Source organism: Apium graveolens, chromosome 7 (assembly GCF_009905375.1).
Source record: "Apium graveolens cultivar Ventura chromosome 7, ASM990537v1, whole genome shotgun sequence".
Lineage (NCBI taxonomy): Eukaryota > Viridiplantae > Streptophyta > Magnoliopsida > Apiales > Apiaceae > Apium > Apium graveolens.
Window position 1 is genome coordinate 169,096,872 of NC_133653.1, and position 7,294 is coordinate 169,104,165.

The window sequence follows — 7,294 nt, forward strand, 5'->3', positions numbered from 1 at the left end:
AAGCCAGGTAAATAAGACCAGGATTGAGGTCAAATTCCAGGTCGTGAATTATGTTCGAATTCTTTCGAACAGACACCCGAAAATTACGGGTATAGTAGAGCAGGATTGAGGTCGAAAGCCAGACCAGGATTGAGGTCGAATTCCTGAATCAAGCACAATATTTTTCCGAGAATAAGTGCAGAAACCTGGATTAAAATCCAGGTCAAAGGATCGACTAGGATCCTGGTCGAAATCCAGGTCGTGAATCCTAGTCGAAACCTTTCGACCAGGAAACAAATAAGCACCGAAATCTTGACTAAGATCTCGGTCAAAGTTTCGACTAGGATCCTGGTCGAAATCCAGGTCGTGAATCCTAGTCGAAACCAGACGACCAGGAAGCAAAGAAAGACATAAATTTTGACCAAAATCCAGGTCGAAGATTCGACTAGGATCCTGGTTGAAATCCAGGTCGTGGATCCTAGTCGAAATCCTTCGACAAGGATTGAAAGGCTGGCCCAAAATTTGACTAGGATCCAGGTTGAAATTTCGACTAGGATCCTGGTCGAAAAAGGGCTGAAAATTTGAGAATATTTGTGAAAAATTGCAAAAAAATTGGAAAAATCTCGGAAAAAGGGGAAAATTCCTAAAAAATACCAGAAAATTCCTAAAAATAGGGAGAAGGTAAGAAAATAGAGATGGAAGTTTTTGAATAACCCTGAAGCCGCGTACAAGGCAAATCGTTGTAAACGTGTAGGTCGCTCCACACTTTACGCAAAACGATACCTGAAAGGGAATGAACGAACTTAATTTTTGCGAAATCTTATACGGTTTCCCAAAAGTTGGGGGGCAAATGATAGGGATAAATAAATCCTGATTGTGTAATTAAATATTACAGTAATTATACATGATTTGGGCTGCTAAGCCCAATAAGAAGATGTATGACATTCAGACTAAAAAGGTTAACACATTGATCAGGCCTGATGGACCAGATCAGGCCAGATGGAACAAAGAAGGCCCAAAAACCCTGAATATTAATTAATTTCATAATTAATTAATAAGGGAAAATCAGCTACTGAGAAGAGTCCTAATAAGGACATGAATCCTTGCAGATTAGCCTCTAAGGGACCTAGAAGGATAACGAATCAGTTTCCTACTATTTAGGACTCCAAAGTCCATTCTAATTCAGAGACTTGGTCACCAAGTCTCCTATACCAAGTCCAATTCAAGGACCACCAACATCTATATAAGGGGTCTCACCCCACAAATCAGAACTACATTTTTGGCTTGATTCTCTAATTCACAAGGATACGTAGGCATCTCGTAAAGGCAGAGTTAAGCTAAGAAACACGAGAGCAGCCATTAAAGGCCTTGAGCTCCCGAACCTTAGCAATAAATACAGCAAATAATAACCTTAGTTTTTTTATCCATAAAACATATTTTAACCATTTTATAATTCAATAATTACATTTACATATCGGATCCGAAAATGGGTTACTTAGCCTCTAAGTAACTATAAAAATGATACAATTTAATATCAGATTCGATAATTATCAAAACAGAGCCTCTTATACAATATTTTATACAAAAATAGGGTAATAATACCTCGCCTTTCGAGAATATGGGTTTTACCCGTCTATAAAATGATTAGTGTATCGAAAATTTATACGCCTAGACTCATACAGGTCAAACCGCAATCCGGATCGAAAAAGTTAAAACACGGAAAATGTCCAAAATTACCAGATTTGGTTAGCTAGAAGTTTTCGGAAGAGTTTCGGGTTATAAAAATGCAAAAACGGATGAAGTTGGACGATTCCCGGCTTTATAAAACAGTTTGGTAATTATTCAGAAAATTATTAACAAATCCATAAATTATTATAAAATCATATAACAGTCCAAAAATTACCAGAAAAATATCACAATTATCTATATTTTATTTTGGACATATAAAAATTAGAATACTCAAAGAATATCATATATAAACATCCAAAACATCAACTCCAATTACCAGATAATTCACTAAAAATTTACATAAAATCACATAAACAATTCCAAATAATAATAATAATAATATTTGAAAATATGGAATATTACAATCTACCTCTCTTATAAGGATTCCGTCCTCGGAATCAGCAGAAGAGAGCACTAAGGGTTTTCTAACCAACTTCCCAATCTTGCTTACGCAACTTTTCTCAGAATTTCCCATAACACTGCAATTCCTTAAACCATACAGTTATCACATGAGCTTCACTCCGCATTATTGTTCCATCCACAGCCTTTGATCAATTTCTCAATAAAATCACTTTTACTGATTGCAAGAAAGAAGAATAGAGAGAAATATAAAGAGAAAGAAAAGAAAGAGAGAGATAGATAGAGAGAGAAATACAGAAACAGACCGACTTCGGTATACGCCACTGATATTTTAATCCAATTGTAATCCACTGTTGCTGTTGGTAATCCCATCACATAGCCTTACTTTGACTCGACCAGGATAACTCAGCTTAACTTGATTGGCATATCTTCGAATGTTGAGATAATAAAATAATGGAATTTCAAAGAGAAAAGAATTTCATATCAAAACGGGACAAAAATCTGAACTTGAGAAAAAGTATTTTTGAAATAAAAGAATAACTGAGAGATCAATATTATCAGGTGAACTTGGTATTGTGTGCCTAAATTAAGACACTACTAAAGGTTGTTAACCTTCATGTATTCACAATACACACAAGTGATGGCATCCCATCCAACTCCTATCACACAGACAGGTATACCTTGTATCCCCTATAGTTAGGGTTGTTCATCTCAGTCAGAATAAAAGAATAAAAAAGGAATTCAAAATCAAATGAATAAAACTGAAAAGATTTCAAAGCTGATATTTCTGAAGGAAATGAAATCCAAAAAAAACAAGATTCTGGCACAAAATGATTAAATGAGTGTTAGGGAATATATCCTCTAACTGACACCTCTTTTTTTGAAAAATGTCAAAAGAAATTATAGAAAGAGAAGGTATTACCAAAGTCTTAATACTTATCTTATTTTTGAATTCTTCTGTTGAGTTGTCATCCAGTTCTAGACACTTCTTCATGTTTCAAGGATATCGATAATCTTCATCGTCGTCAAATCGTAGTAGCCTCGAAAGATTCCACCATAGAAGTTTGCAGCTTCCCGGAGTTCCATCCAGCTCAGCACAATCATCTCAAACGAATACACCTTATCTTAACTTACTCGTTGGTACTATATACAATAGTCCAACAGGAACTTGATAAGAGCTCAAGCGTCCTCACATAGCTATACACACTCCTACACACTCTCGTTTCTATTTTACTATAACCTCAGCTCTGATACGAACCTGTAACGCCCCCAAATCTGGGGTCAGAGGATTTGGTCGTCACTATAAAACCTCAATCCAAATTAACCTGTTAAATCAATAAATAAATGCCAGCAACTGAAATATAGCATTTGTGACCCCAAACTATACCCAAGATCTTTTAAGGTTACAGTTCTAGAAACAAGATATCCAAATTCCACCAATAAATTTTTCACTTTCTTTTAAAACTCTTTTCAATATATTCCAACTCAAAACTAAACCCATTAGTATAACTTCGAAATGATGTATACTAGGCCCAACTATAAAATAACACAATTATAATATAATATAATATAAACAACTTTACACAAAAGAACTTACACTAGTTCGCAAACCCTGGACCAACCACCTTCCAAAAGCTTCTTCTTTGCTTCCTTGAATTACGCAGTTAAACAGTGCACGATAATCCTCACTGGAGGTTAAATTTGAAAACAGGCAAGTATGAGCAAAAGAAATGCTCAGCAAGATCATTATAGCGAATATAGGGTCGTTTTGATATAAAACTGACATCTGCAATAGTGCAGAACATTTTAAAAATCATAATTGCTGAAACAGAAAAATTAATAAAGAATCGGATAATTGTTTCTCTCTGTATTCAAAACTCTTTTTGATATTTTTGAGCGAAATGTTTCAGCAATACTTTGAATCTTGACGAGAACAAACTCGTAAAACACACACCACAACCCGTTATAGTCTCAGAGATGAAATTGAAATAAGTATAAGTCCTTGAATCCATAATTTAAAAGTTATTACAACCCAAAATGATTACTTGATAAGTTTACAATTAATTGCCATTATCTGCCACAAGTTATAATTATACATAATTGATTACCAAAAGTAGAAGGTCTGATCTATAGATAGATCTACCTCTGCAGCTATAGCAGCTATGAGCTCAACGGGAAGGCGTGGGGCGCTTCCCACGCTCTTGCGCTGGGTCTGCTTGAGTCTGGCCATCTTTCCTAACTGTTGTTGTGTGATGAAGAAATAAAGCAAGAGTGAGCATTACAGCTCGCAAGATAATATATAGTGTAAACAATAATTCAAGTATCTAAATGGATAACTTACTAAAATCCTTTATCAAGTGTAAGATAATTACTTACTGGATATAAGCAAAAACAAGGGATGAAGTTACCAAATACTTCACTATACTTATATCATTTATAAAACTACTTGAACTACCACTGTTCAGAGTATAATGAGTTTTCAACAGTTCATCACATAGATGAGACTACAAGATAAGATTTGAATAGATTAAATCTTTGAACTATTATTGAATGAAATGAAATTATGAGATACTTCATTAAGTCCCGATATATATCCACATATAAAGTATGAACAGAGTTTGTAACGTCCAATGAATTTTTGGAAAGGGAAAGAATTGTGGCATAAACCCGATATCTTGCTGATCAGGCAAAGATACCAATAAGTAACCTTTTCTACTGTAGATGGATGAATTCCTCGCCAGTCATCACCCTGGCCGCATTCGGACCTCGCGCTAGACCGTTACCCGGCCACTCACGCGTGGATGGACTGTCACCCAGCCTCTTACACCTTCATAGACCGTACCCCGGCCTGTCGCTTATGCCGACTCAATCAGATGGACTTACTTCCCGAACATTGGGCAAGTAATCAAATTGTTGTCTCAAAACAGCAACCACGTTGCGAATATAAAATACACCATAGAGCCGGATCCCTCAGGTTTTGAGCGAGTATTTAAATCCCCTTTGAAAGGAAGATCTTAAATATAAAAATGAGTTTTGGGATCTGCTCTAACTTTTAAAAATCATTTTGAAGACTCGAAAACATTTTTAAGAATGTTTGGAGTAATGCTGATTTAATGAAATAAATCAGTCCCGATATATTAGAAAATATCTGAATATTATTATCTAAATAATATTCCCATAAAGATAATCCTTATAAAAATAATTGAAGTAAAAGTTTTAAGGCTTATACTTGAAATGGATATTAAATAACTAAAGGTATACTTATACGAAAGTATGATCTTTATTTGAATAATCGAAAATAAGTTTGATTATCGAAACATTATTCTTTAATAAAATAAAGAATATTAATTAGTAAATAAACGGAGTCATAAGTCCTCGAATAAATATTTAACTAATATTCATTAATTAAAATAAATGGAGTCTTAAGTCCTCGAATTAATATTCAAAATAATATTCATTAAATAAAATAAACGGAGTCATAAGTCCTCGAATGAATATTCAACTAATATTCATTAAATAAAATAAGGTTATCGAATAAACCTTATTCGATTAATAGTTTTGAAAACTATATCAATATATATATAAATATATATATATATAATATACTCGGGAACATCGACTCCCGGTTTTAGAAAATGTTCACCTTGGGGTCCCCTATACTAAGAGTATACGCAAATACTGCTTATCTCTAGCATAGGTATTATGCAACTGAATCAACAGATATATGTATCAAGATTATGAAACAGGCATGCATATATACGATATCACCTGCTCCAATATATCGCAAGAATTTGCTAATTAACCATCATGCATCTATCACAAGATAATGCATATACATATGTATACATCACAACAATAGTATAACGGGTAGAAAACTTGCCTGAGCAACTGGGGGTGATAAATTGCTTGGGACGAGTCTGGTAACCTATAAACAACATATAAGTTGGAATTAAACCAAAGTCGCTTATGAATCTATACTTTAACCAATTAGACTCTAACACTCGCTTTGCGCTCAATGATTCCCTTAAGTCGCTCGAGTACCCTCGGCTCCACCATTTTTAATAAATTAACCATTAAGGGTTTTAAGGCGATTCTTTCGCGAGTGCCTTACCAACTGCCTAATACACTTTACATAAATGATTCATACTACAATTAGTCCTTTAAGGTCTTTAACCTATGTTTCAAAGTAAGGCGAGGGGTAATGGTTCGTTCGCGAAATGCCCTTTACTTAAAACGGTCGTTTCTCCTAAACCGTACATCGGATTCAAACGAACCACATATCAAAACGAAGCTCGTAACATGAACTATCTAATCATGGCAATGGTGAAAATCTAACAGGGAGTTCTCGGATCCTGATGTTAAGAGCAAAACCAGTCTAAAGTAAATCGGACATTACGACGGCTATGTTTACACGATTACCAATTTTTATTCTACTCCAAACCAACCACCAATCAACCACAATTCATTCATACAACCAAAATCCATCCATACCATACTACAACAGCCCCAACAACTCAAGTTATCCAATTTATATTATTCTCAAACATGAATTAAAACTATACTTAAGTTCATTAATCAATAATCCGAGAATTACAACTCCAATTCATTACAAAACCAACCACACTCTAAGTCTACAAGAATCATGCTTCTCATGAACCATAAAAACAAAACTAAACCTAATACTCAAAGTAAAGTTAGGGTATGGAGGGGTTTTACCTTCCTTGGAGAGTGGAGAATCAAGTAATTAGCTTGGAATCACCCTTAAAAGTCCTTATCCAAGCTTAATCTAAACAAAAACTCAAGAACAAAAATTTAAGTTCTTGAAAAACACTATTCACCCTTTTCTTCCATGATTTTTAGGAAGAGATTGTGAATGAATTAGAAGCTCAAACTTATAGGATAGCTATATCTATGCATAAAGAGTATTAGATAATTACCTCACTAATTAACAAGGCTTGGATCTTAGATTTTGGTTTTTTTCTTCTTGAAATGGAAAAGAGGCCGAGAGCTTTCTTTGAAGAAAAGAGAAGTCAACTTTGTGTTTTGGTGAATTAAATTGTTTTGGCTTGGTTGATGTTGTTTTGTTTTGATTTATTACTTTTAACCATGGTAACTTTTGCATGGCCAAGAATCAACCAACAACACCCTTCCTTTTTGTCATGCTAATGTCACCTTGTTATGTCATCCTCCCACACTTGTCCTCTTCTTATTAGTTTGATGACATCAT